The sequence below is a fragment of the Chenopodium album genome, chromosome 16 (genome assembly GCF_948465745.1).
Source record: "Chenopodium album chromosome 16, dcCheAlbu1.1, whole genome shotgun sequence".
Classification (NCBI taxonomy): Eukaryota; Viridiplantae; Streptophyta; class Magnoliopsida; order Caryophyllales; family Amaranthaceae; genus Chenopodium; species Chenopodium album.
The window spans coordinates 14,504,329-14,517,847 of NC_137849.1; the positions used below are offsets into that span (position 1 = coordinate 14,504,329).

A 13,519-nucleotide genomic window follows, 5' to 3' on the forward strand; every position below is an offset into this window, starting at 1 on the left:
GCGAAGGAACATGAAGGAGACTTGAATCAATGAGGCCTTGAATGCGATCTCTGAGGATGAAGCGTCCTTCGATAGTGTGATCATGGCCTCTATGGTGTTGATAATGAGAACGCTGTTCAATAACCATTATCCAATCTCTTAATCCTTCTATTGCACCCATAAGCGTGACAACGGTATTTCGTAATTCCCGAACATCCTCTTCCAGGCTTGACGAGCTTTCACTAATATTACTTAAAGAAATTTCTTTTTCGTCGGCCATTACTATAACCCTTTTGTTTTATAAAAAGTGATGCTTTATCAAAAGTGTTGTCTTGGTTGAGTGCTCTTCTCTCTTTGACCAAGTACTGTGGAAAGGGAAATTAAGGGACATTCGTTGTTAATTATTTGACTCAACTCTATTCAACATGCAATGGATGGAAGAAGGTAGGAAGAGTGAATATTGTGACATGGGGAAAGCATGTAGAGAATGGAAAGATGATGTAGATGGAGAGATATGAAAAAATTAGGAATAGAATGTACCCCCAACTTAAATGACGGGAAAAAACCGACTTATGCATGAACCTAAGACATGGTCATGGTGACTATACAAAGTGTGTGCTACGACTAGTGAGTGTAGGTGACATGTTAAGACTCGTGTCATGACCATGTGGCTGGACTATGTGACTAGACTCAATTAAGGACTTAGCAAAGGTACTGTTTATTAATAAAATAATCGAACTGATTAGCAAACTGTTTAATTAGACTCGTCGTGATGACTCGAGTACGAATCTGGACTGTCGCCGGAACAACAGAACTGTCGCCATAGTTTAAAGCTTGTCGCCAGACGATAAATCTGTCGTCAAGCGACAAGCAGTAAATTGCGGCGCCACATCCCAAACTTCTGCGCCATTGCTGGAACATTAATCTGAAACTATTTCCAGTAAGTTTACTCTAAGGGGACATGCCTACAGTCGTACTAAGTCATATTAATTATTTTATTAGTCTTTAATTAGTCAAATTAATTAATTAATTAGTTAGAAAAAGTCCTTTTTAGTCATTAATTGGTTTATTTAGACTTAAACACAAGTCAAACAAACGGTTAGCACATATAAGGTATGCACACGCAAAGAATGCACAAATAGTCAAGTAGTCACAACATGATGCAATGAGTTTGCAACCTAACCATGGCTCTAGTTCTCTAAAGTTCAGGATATGGGTTAGTCAAAGAGGGTCCATGGTTATGAGTCCAGATGCACCGCGCGGAAGCCTTACCTTTGGAAGGGTTGGCGCGAGTGGATGGGACCGCGCAAGTTAGAAACTTGCTTCCACGGTTTGGTGGATTCACAAACTCGGATGTACCCGTCGTTGCCTGAAGCGTTCGATTGGGTCGATGGAGCGTGACCCCCAGAGGGTTATGTCCATATGTAGAACACATATGGGTTTTAGAAAAGAGAGAAAAACTCAATCAGGAAGTAAAATCGAGCCAACAGTGCTAGAAATGGTCAAAACAAGAAGGCAGAGTTTTGGCTCAGTATTGGAAGAACTTGGCGCTAGACTACAGGGACTGTCGCCGCAAAAGTACCCCTGTCGCCAGGCGACAGAAGCACTTTATAGGCGACAAGCCCTGTTTTCTAGGCGCTAGTTCCTACATGCCTCAGCAGGTATCTACGTTCTTAGAATTTTCAAGATTTCGCATCGTTATTTCAATTCTAGTTGTGAAAGATATTTCTCAAATTTCCTACGTGTAAAAATCTTATGTTTTTGACTCATTTCGGATGGTCTATCCAATGAGGACCTTTTTTATGCATATGACAATAATGCTAATCAAAATTACGCGCATAAAATACTTAGAACTTTTCGAGTCTCATCCACTCATTCTAAATCATTGCCGAAATAAGTTTCAGGAATTAAAATAGAAATCCTCCCCAGTGGAGTCGCCAAAAACTGTAGGGAATATTTCAAGCATTAACCCCAAGCTTGAACCCCACTGTGATCATACACTTAAGCATGGTGGCGTCCAAAGGGAAGGAAGCTAGAGCAAAAGAGTCACCAACAAGTTTTAGGAACTTGTAAACCGTTCACAAGGTGAAGATTACACCCCTTAATGATCCATGAGATCGTCAACTCCAAAAGGTCTTGAACCAAATAGGGTTCAGGGATGAAGGTACAAATCCAACCTAAAAGAGATTGAACCTGCCCTAAATAGGCCTCTACTTCATTCTTCTCGTATTCATGTGCGCTTTCTGACTAACATACAATCAATAGATTAACCCTAAACCTGTTTATCTATGTTGGTTGAATTTAATGCACAAGCAAAACTATTATTGGCGGTCACTTGAATGATAACCATATTAGCCTAAACAAGATTATTAATTATCTAATTAAGCGTGATTACAAGTACAAATTCCCTTTAAACATGCATAAAAGGCGTGATCAAGCAATAACAATAAATAAGCATCAAGCAACATGATAAATACGATCATAATCATAATAATTATAATCATGTTAATAATAAAGCTTAAATATAATAGCAAGATCCTAGGCATGATACTAACAAGATTAATAACAAATCCTAGAATGTCACTAAGCATTAAAAATCAAAGCTTTAGCCCTAACATTATACTAACATGATATTAGAAAAGAGTAAAAGACACCCTAAACATGGTACTAGAAAGCAAAATAGGAACCTAAACATGATTTCTATGTATCAATAAACAATTAAAGCACTTACTTGGATGCCTCGTATTTCTTTCTAATAACAAAATACACACGTTAGTAACTTCAAGGAAAATATAAAATCAAACAATCAAATTAAATAATTGAAATAGAGATTTGGGACCAAACCCTCAGAAATTATAATCTTTCACGTCTAGGGCGAAGGCAACTTCGAACTCGGCTAGGTGTGTCTAAATCTCGCGAATGCGGAATTTTGTAAGAGGGAAGGTTTAGAAAAAGAATAGAGAGAATTGAGAGAATAGAATTGATGGATGTGGATGATGATTGTTGTAGATGATTGTGGATTGTTGATGAAAACGGAGATTCAGGACCCTATTTATAAGAAAACAGTCCGAAAATAGGTAGAATTTGATAAGGAATAAAACTCCATGCTGTCGCTGCAAAACCGACCTTGTTGCCAGGCGACAGGATCTGTCGCGTGGCGACATGCCTGTCGTCTGGCAACAACCTGGATTCCTAAGCGCTTTAAAACGGGGAGTCCACTTATGAATCAAAATTGATTTGTAAAGTCCGTATGAAAATCGAAATATTATTTCTCATAAAATAATATTTTAAAACTTATCAAAATCTAATTATTAATTCTAATTCTATTAGGATTAAAGAGAACCTTCTAAAGAATTCTAGAAGACTATAATCAATTCTAATAACTTTAGGAATAATAATTAATATTGGGCCCTCCCCTAGATCATTGGGCCGCATGTAAAGATCAAACCGGGCGTAGTTTAGTATTTTGGCCGTAACTTCCTCATTATTCATCGGAATTGGGCTTATAATATATCTTTGGAAAGCTCTTTGCAAGCCCCATCCAACTACACTATTATTGGACCCTTGTCATGGAGCAAACTAAACTGGATTGGATGTTTTCCTAAAATAGAGTTGTTTTTCGAAAACAGGAAGAAATAATTTTGAAATAAAAACTAACCGCAACACTTGACCTTTCACACTTTCACCTTGTTCGATTATGATTCGACGCAAAAGGTATTCATCACCGGGTTTGGTTTCGGGGAGACACATTTGGGTGTCTACACCTATGCTCGATCAATTTTTGGTGCGCACACCAGTGCACACAACATCCATGATGATGATCAACACGAAATTAGACAGTTTCAAAACCCATTTCGAGTGGGTTCAACATCCACAACTCATGTGCGCACCAACTTGAACCCACCAAAGCTCAATTTTTCTCAAACCTTCCAATAAGCACAAGGATACTTCAACTTCAAAAATTGCTACCAAGATTGTTGGGAAACTAATCTTCATCATCCCAAAACTACCTAAAATCACAATAAACAAAGAAAAGAGGTTAGTTCATAAGCATCAAGAAGAAATATAAAATCAAAAGGAAAATGGAAAGAAAGTTAGAAAGTCGGGTTGCCTCCCGAGAAGCGCTTGATGTTCTCCACCCCTTCTTAAGGGGGATCATAAAGAGTCATTCTATGAACAAGGCCAACAAAACAACATCATAATACCTCTTGAGCCGGTGGCCATTCACTTTGAAAGGAGATGATGAATCCATTGATGAAATTTCCACAAATCCATTAGGAAAGACTTCTTGCACCATGAAAGGACCACTCCATCTAGACATAAGCTTTTCGGGGAACAACTTCATCTTGGAATTGTAGATGAGAACCTTGTCACCAACACAAAACTTTTTTTTCTTGATGAGTTTTTCATGAGCTTCCTTAGAAAGCGCTTTGTAGGTGCTAGCACAATCGTAAGAATCAAGGTGAAGCTCCTCTAACTCATTAAGATCTAACCACCGTTGCTCTCCCGCACTTGCTAGATCAAATTTGATTTTCTTGATCGCCCAAAAAGCACGATATTCAAGTTCCACCGGAAGATGGCAAGATTTGCCATAGACAAGACGATATAGGGTGGTGCCAATAGGGGTCTTAAATGCCGTTCGATATGCCACAAGGCATCATCAAGTTTGTCCGCCCAATCCTTTCTATTTTTAGCAACCGTCTTCTCAAGAATCAACTTGATTTGACGATTTGATACCTCGACTTGACCACTTGTTTGAGGGTGATAAGGGAGACCAAAACGTTGATGAACCCCATGCTTCTTCAACATTTTCCGAAAAGCATTATGCACAAAATGTGAGCCATTATCACTAATCACCGCCTTGGGAACACCGAACCTTGAGAAAATAATCTTCTTAAACAATTTCATCACTACCTTGTGGTCATTTGTTGGAGAGGCAATGGCCTCAACCTATTTTGACACATAATCCACCGCCACAAGGATGTATTGGTTCCCATAAGAAGAAGGAAACGGTCCCATAAAATCAATTCCCCAAACATCAAATACTTCCAACTCAAGGATTGGTTGTTGAGGCAATTCATTGCGCTTTGAGATATTCTCGGTATGTTGACATCGATCACATGTCTTGACAAAACCCCATGTAACCTTAAAGAGATGAGGCCACCACAAACCACTTTGAAGGATCTTAGTTGCGGTTTTAGAAACACCCATATGACTACCACTAGGATTCGAATGGCACATTTTCAACACACTTGGCACCTCCTCGTTAGGAACACACCTTCTAAGCAAGCCATCGATTCCTCTTTTGTACAAAATGGGATCATCCCACAAATAATGCCTAGCCTTTCTCTTGAGCTTCTTCTTTTGGTTTTTGGAGAATGAAGGCGGAAACTCCTTACATGCAAGATAGTTTACCAAGTCGGCAAACCATGGAGGCTCTTTCACATTAACAACATACAAGGATTCATCAAGCATCCTATCTTCAATTAGGGAACCATCATCTTGGATTTTAGAATCGTCAAGGCGAGAAAGATGGCCCGCCACAACATTTTTCACTCCTTTTTTTTATCTCTAATCTCAATGTCAAAAGTTTGAAGCTCGAGCACCCAACTGATCAACCTTGGCTTTGATTCCTTCTTAGAAAATTGATATTTGAGAGCCGCATGATCCATGAAGACAATGGTCTTAGACCTCAATAAGTAACAACGGAACTTCTCAAAAGCATGTACTATTGCCAAGAATTCCTTCTCCGTTGTTGTATAGTTCCTTTGAGCTCCATTAAGGGTCTTTGACATATAGTAGATGACATGAAGCTTTTTATCCACCCTTTGACCTAAAACACCTCCAATGGCCGTGTCACTAGCATCATACATCAATTCAAAAGCCAAATCCCACCTCGAGGCTTGGATAATGGGAGTAGAGATCAAAACTTTCTTCAACTTGTTAAAAGCCTCCAAGCATTTATCATCAAACACAAGTATGGCATCCTTTTGAAGAAGACCATTGAGAGGTTTTGCGGTTTTGCAATAAGAGAGAAATCCTTGATGAATCTTCTATAAAACCTGGCATGTCCTAAGAAAGATCTCACTCCTTTCATATTAACCGGAGGTGGAAGCTTCTCAATCACTTCAATCTTTGCTTTGTCCACCTCTATGCCCTTGTGAGATATTTGTGACCAAGGACAATGCCTTCCTCAACCATGCAATGACATTTCTCCCAATTCAAAACCAAATTCACCTTCTCACATCTAGCCAAACATTTCTCAAGATTCTCAAGGCATGCCTCAAATGAAACTCCTCCTATCGAAAAATCATTCATAAACACCTCCATTTCCTCTTCCAACATATCTCCAAATATGCTCATCATACATCGTTGGAAAGTGGCGGGGGCGTTGCAAAGCCCAAATGACATTCTCCTATAGGCGAAAGTTCCATATGGGCAAGTGAAAGTTGTTTTCTCTTGGTCATCCGGGTGAATAGGAATTTGGAAAAACCCAGAATATCTATTAAGAAAGCAATAGTACTTGTGCCTTGTTAGTCTTTCAAGCATTTGATCAATGAAGGGAAGGGGAAAATGATCCTTTTTGGTGGATTTGTTTAGACATCGATAGTCTATACACATTTGCCATCCTATGACCGTCTTTGTAGGGATGAGCTCACCTTTCTAATTTTCTACAACGGTCATTCCTCCTTTCTTTGGGACAACATGAACCGAGGAAACCCATCTAGAGCTAGAGATGGGGAATATGATTCCCGCATCTAATAGCTTAGTGATTTCCTTCTTAACTTCCTCCCCCATTTGAGGGGGTTGCTTTCGTTGTTTTCAATGCTAGGTGAGGCGCCCTCCTCAAGAGTAATGTGGTGTGAACATAAAGCCGGGCTTATACCTTTGAGGTAATCAATTGTATATCCCAAAGCACCTTGGTGCTTTCTCAATACACCACATAACTTTTGAGCTTGACTCTCACTCAAAGAGGAACTAACAATGACGGGATAAGTAGAATTGGGGCCTAAGAATTCATACCTAAGGTGTGAAGGTAGAGGTTTGAGCTCTACAATCGGCACGCCTTTACAAGTGGATCATTAGAGGTGAGCAAGTGCTCATGCATAGAATTCACAATATCATCTAAGATTTCAACTCTCATAAAATTTTGAAGTGAAGAAGAAGGATATTTCATGCTTTCATTCAAATCAAATTCAATAACTTATTCTCCAACCTTGAGAGAAATCTTAGCACTTTGGACATCAATCATGGCACCCGATAGGGATATTGGAATCCTCATCCATCTCTAGCACAACAAAATCAACGGAATTACAAACTTTTCTACCCTCAAGGGGACATATTCTATCTTACCTTTTGGAATCTTAATTGATCTATCGACTAATTGCAAGGTAATATTGATAGGTGAAAGTTCTCCTAGTTCAATTCTTTGATAAACCGAATATGGCATAAGGCTAACACTAGCTCCTAAGTCATATAAGGCATTATCAATTTTCATCTTATAAATTGCACAAGGGATAAAAAAGTTTTCGGGGTCCTTTAACTTGGGCGGCATCTTGTTCATAATGATTGAACTACAATTCTCTATTAGGCCAACCGTTTCCGCCATATCACAAGTTCTTTTTCCACTCAAGATGTCCTTAAGGAATTTTACATAATTCGGCATTTGGTCAATGACATCGGTAAATGGAAGGGTTAGATGAAGTTGCCTAAGCATCTACATGAATTTGCCAAATTGTTCATCTAATTTGTGCCTATTAAACTTTTGGGGGTATGGGAGCTTAGGCTTGATAACTTCTCTCACTTTCTCTTTTTATTTTTCAATTGGTTTTTCAACGTTATCCTCATTCAAAGAGATTTTTCCTTCTTCATCTCCAATCAAAACTTTCTTAGGACTCTCATTAGCCTCACTCTTCTTAAGCTCTACACTCTCAAGAATCCTACCACTCCTTGTCACTCTGGCGTTAATTGGTCTCTTAGGATCTACACCTTAAGATGGTAGGGAAGAAGGGCTAGCATGATATTTCAAAACATTTTCCAATTGAGAAATTTGGTTCTCTAACATTTTACTATGAGCCATCATGTCATTAAACTTCTTATCACTAGAAGACATGTAAATGTTCAACACCTTGATTTGATTCTCAATAACATCCTCCAAACTACCTCTTGAAAGAGATGATTGGGCATAAGAACATTTTGACCTTGAGCCTTTGGTGTAAAATCGGGTGGGGGACCCCTTTGATTATTGTTTTGAAAATTTCCCCTATTTTGGTTACTCTAATTGCCCCTAACTTGATTTTGGCCACCTTGGTATGATTACCATAATTTTGATTATGGTTCCCATATCCTTGTCCTTGGTTTTGACCACCATAACCTAGGTGGTTATAGTTGCCTCGGAAACCCTATAAGCCCCATTGTGGTTATTATTATCAAAATTCCTATTATGATAGTTCCTATTCCCATTATTTCTTTGACCATCAAATCTAGGTCCAACGTTGTAATTAGACACATAGTTCACATGTTCATTCTCATTGCCAACAATATCATCACATCCATCAAAAGAAGCATTAGGACAATTTGAAGCATCATGGTCATATGATTCACACAAATCACAATACATACAACCACTAGACATGTTGTTAGAAGAGGGAAGGGGATTTGAGTTAGGAAATGTACCTCTCCCCTTATTTTAGGAGGGAAGAATCGATGCAAGAGAAGAAGAACTCTCAAGTTTGGCCTTGATAGAGGTAATTCCCTTTCCTAATTCCGAGATTTGTGAAGACAAGTTGTTGATGGCATTGATGTGATCAACCAAATACACCGAAGCACCGCTTTTGCTTGTTGTTTCACGCTCATCATCTTGCCAATCCATATAATGCCTCACTACATCTTCAATGAATTCCATCACTTCCTCCTCCGTCTTGTTCATTATTGGTCCTCCGGCTCCCGCATCAAGACAAGATTTTCCTCAAAGGCTTATACCTCCAAAGGATATTTGAATGAGTTTATAGGTAGGAATCCCATGGTGTGGGCACTCTCTTTGGTATTCCTTATACCTCTCCTATGCTTCACAAATACTTTCATTAGGCTTTTTATTGAAATCTTGGATGAGAGCTCTCGCTTCGACCGTCTTCTTTTGTGGATAGAACCGAGATAGAAACTCCTTAATCACTTTATCCAATGTTCTCAAAGAATTTGGCTTCACCTCCTTGTCTAACCACTCTAAGGCACGTTCGATAAGAGAGAAAGGGAAAAGTTTAAGGCAAATGAATTCTTGTGAAACCCCGTTCACCTTGATTGTGTTGCAATACTTCTCGAATTCCTTAAGATGGTTGAGGGGGCTCTCATGCTTTGCACCACTATATTGACGCCTCTCTATCAAAGTTATCATTTATGGTCTTATCTCGAAATCAATTGTCGGTGTCATAGCTAGAGCAATCCCACTCTCATACCTATATGCTCCCGGAACTCCTAGTTCCTTCAATGCCACTCTTGAATTTTCTCCCATGCTTCAAATGACAATAGATAACGACCACGTGCTCTATGTACACAATCTTAAAAAAAAAAAAAACAATTAGTAGCACGGCTACAAATATAACCTAAAAGAAAGAAAATCTTTTTATATTTTTCAAATAAATGGAATAGACTTAATCAACAATAGCAATCACCATGCCCTCCCCGGCAACGGCGCCATTTTTGACGGCGGTAGAACCTAGGTCATTGGAAACTAGATTTCCCGGTCAAAACAAAATTTATGAATCTAAACCCAACCCAAGGTATAGGGCAAGTCTAGGTAGAACCCAAAGGAAAGCGGCTTTTGCTAAAGTTTAAGCTAAGCTATTCCGAAGGTTAATTGAGGGTTGGTCTAACAAGTCTAACAACGGAATTAAGCGATTACTAGAAAGATATAGAGAATGCTAGGGAGTCGGGATTCACATGCACTTATGATAATGATACGCACGATAATTGGGAAGAAATCGATCAAACATACAATGCGAGGGAAAGCAAGAAATGCAATCAAAATTACTCAATAGGCTATTTCCTAGGGTGAAACTAGATGTCTCTACAAATGACTTCAAAGGAAAATCGCAAATTAAGATCAATCGATAATAATAGCTTCCAAATCAATTGTTCGTGTCATTGAAACCTATTATGCAATCTAGCACGATAGTTGAGGTTGATCACTCCTCAAGATATCAAACACATGCACAAATTTTACTAACCAATTTAATCACAATGATGATCAATCAAATTCCCCCAATTAATCATGAATTATCACTCATACATGCTTCACCCTATCTCTAACAAGTAAACTACTTACTACTCATTGCAAATTCAAACAGAAAAGCTAATCTAATCACAAATTTCATCATCATTATAGTAATCAAAATATGCTCAATCTTATCAAAAATCAAATCAACTAAATAACAAGTAATTCAATCAAATTCAAGAATCAAACATCAAATTTCATTAAAAATTAAAGAATTCTTACAAAACTTTGATCAAAATCAAAGAGGTAGAAGATTGGAAGTAGCATTCATCAACATCACCAAGTTTCTCTCTCTAAAATAAAAAAACAATCATCCAAAATCTAGAGCTTCTCTCTCTAAAACTTCATCAAAAACTAATTCTAATTTTATTTTTCTATTTCCTATCTTCTCTCTAAAAATGAAGGAAATCTATGTATAGTAAAGCTAACTAAGAAGAAGTTAGTTAGACGTCCAAAAGAGACCTCAAAAGGCACGACCCCTCACTCCATAGTGCGGCCGTAACAAAATGTGTACGGAAACAGGGAGGAGGGAGTACGCGGCCGCACCATGCACCTACGCGGCCGCTCTTCCTGTGCGCGCCGGCGCTATAGGAGTAGAGGATCTCCTCTAGTGCGGCCGAGATTAACCCCGTGAGCTCTGAATGAGGAATGATGATATAGGCAGTCTCTAGGAGCTCTCATAGTGGGTTTAACACCACCTTTTCATGCCCACGTGGCATGAGGGCGCATTCTTGAAAACCTAGCTCTGGGACTCATTTGCTTTTAACCTTCAAAAGGAGGGATCGGGACACATCTTTGGCCTCGAAGACCCCGAGGGAAATGCCATTGAGCGTCTCGAACATCGCCAAAAGTAAAGAAGAAAATGCAAAATAAGCTAGAAAAGCAAGAAAATAAGAAAATATCTAAAGAAAATGCAAGCAAAACTAGAGAAAAAGGGGTAAAAGAGAAGCAAAAGTAAAGAAAATTCATCCTAAAAGAAGCTAAATGAGTGCCATAAATGACACTCATATCCCCATCCCTGCCCCACCCCCCACTTGGATATCCACATCCACCTAATCCCCACCTAAGACCCGCCTTAATCCCCACCTTCCAAATACCGTTATATAACATCATAATGATAAAAAAAAAAATCATTGTTAAATTAATACACATTTTTTTGTTTATAATTTAAGTATATTACAAAGTATTATACTTTTACTATATTATTTTACTTAATTTATATTTAAAATAGTACAAAAAAAAAGTATATATTTATATGTAATAATATACATGGATATGGGTATGGGACGGGTATAAAGTTGGGCGGGGTGGGTACAAAGTGGGGATGGGGCGGGTACGAAGTGGGGATGGGGCGGGTACAACCTAAAATCCACCCCCGCCCTATCACTCATGGTGGGTATGGTTTTTATTCCCATCCCCGCCCCACCACCTGCGAAATCGGGACCCATCCCCACCCTATTAGGGCTGGGATGGGGCGGGTCTCCTACTTGAACCGCTCCACTGACATCTCTAGGTGACGACTTGCGGTGGTACGGGGTGGCGGTGTGCGTTTTTTTACGTTTTTTTTATAGCAGACGGAAATTCCGGCGAAAATTCACGACGGAATTCAGTACGTCAAAATTTTTTGACAGACTTTGCCAGGCCTGAAAATCACTTCCAACAGAATGAATTCCTTCAGAAAAGTGCTTCCGACGGAATATGGTGTTTTTCCGACAACTGGTTGCGACGGAATTTCCATCGGAAACGGGTTTTCAGACGGAAAACAGGGTGTATTCGACGAAAAAATTCCGTCGCAATTAGCCTATTTTCTAGTAGTGTAACCTAACTGAGGGTTTTTAATTTCACAAAATATTTAGTACGGACTTAAATCGAATAAAATCTAAAAAAATTCACAAAGTGGACCTGGGATTGTGCACCGTGTCACGAAAGAAATACCGCGCCACGGTATACAGCGCCGTGCCACGGTGTATGTGCACCGTGTCACGACAATGGCACCGTGACACGGTGCCCAGGAAAAGTTCCTGTCAGCTTTTTTTTGTCTTTTGTGCATATTTAGGTGGTCCGTATGTGTTGTGTTTATCTGTACGATTATAACATGCGTCCATAACCCCACCTAATCACTCAAAAGTCAAGTCCACACACTTTTTTTTCGAGTCATACACCATGTAATTTTTAACCGTAATTTAGTAAGGTCTTGTGTTGTTTTTTTCCATTTTATTAGGGAGTTAGTCGGATGGTATCCTCCCATACATACTTTTACTTTTATTCGATCATGTTTTAGATCCCGTCTCAGTTTGTCCGTTACCAAGGGCCGATTGGTATGCTCGAGGACCATATTGCTGATGCACCAAAGAGTTTTAGACAGGAGCAGGAGTCCTTGGATGAGGAGTTCATTCCGGTAAGCTTTTTGACACAGCTTTCATTCTTCTTAATATTGCTTGTTACTGATTGTTTTGCTTTCAGGTCATGCACTCGGATATGATGGGCATGATGAAGTTGGTTGATGCTCTGAAATATTGCATCATCAAGTTCCGACGTGGTGCGAGTTGTCGGAGCGGGTCGGATGATGTTTACGAGGTATATTTGCCTTTTTTTTTTCCATATTTACCTTTTGTTTTATCTTACACCACTGATATCTTCTCATTTTGAGTCTTTTAGGAGCGACGGAGGCGACGAAGGTCTCGCTCGTGCTCGAGGCATAGAGGCTCGGACCGGGGGGGGGGGGGGTTGCCTAGTCGCCGCAGATGATCCCCTGAGATTCATCAGCACTCTCAGACCCAGTGGCAGCAGCCTCCACCTTCTCAGCCATTTCAGCAATTTTAGACTCAGTGCCACTAGCCTCAACCTTCTCAGCCATTCCAGCATTTTCAGACCCAGTGGCAGCAACCTCTGCCTTCTCTGCCGTTTCAGCCTTCACAGCCTGAGTTTAGGCCAATAATTACTCCTGTGGAGCAGGGCTTACATCAGGTTCTAGTGTTCGGGACGATGCCTACATCTTGGAGTCAGCTTACGCAGTTTACCAGTTGGTCAGGGCCTACCATGACTTTATCTTCTACATGAGTCACGGGGACTAGTAGGGACACTACTCCTCGTACTCGGATGATGGAGGGACTTTTTGATGCGTCATTCCCTTACTTGCAGCCTCAGCAAGACACTGATCCTAGTTCTTCCGGATCTGGAGAATTTTGATCGAGGGTTTTTATTATGTACTTGGTTGATGACACTTGACATTATTTATGTATTATGACTCACTTTGTACATTTTATTCAC

At 39.6% G+C, this 13,519-nt stretch overlaps 1 pseudogene; it reads left to right on the plus strand.

Moving 5' to 3' along the window:
* The first annotated feature begins 8,996 nt into the window (after nucleotides 1-8,996).
* Nucleotides 8,997-9,094, plus strand: LOC145587055 (small nucleolar RNA R71; annotated as a pseudogene).
* Nucleotides 9,095-13,519: the final 4,425 nt, after the last annotated feature.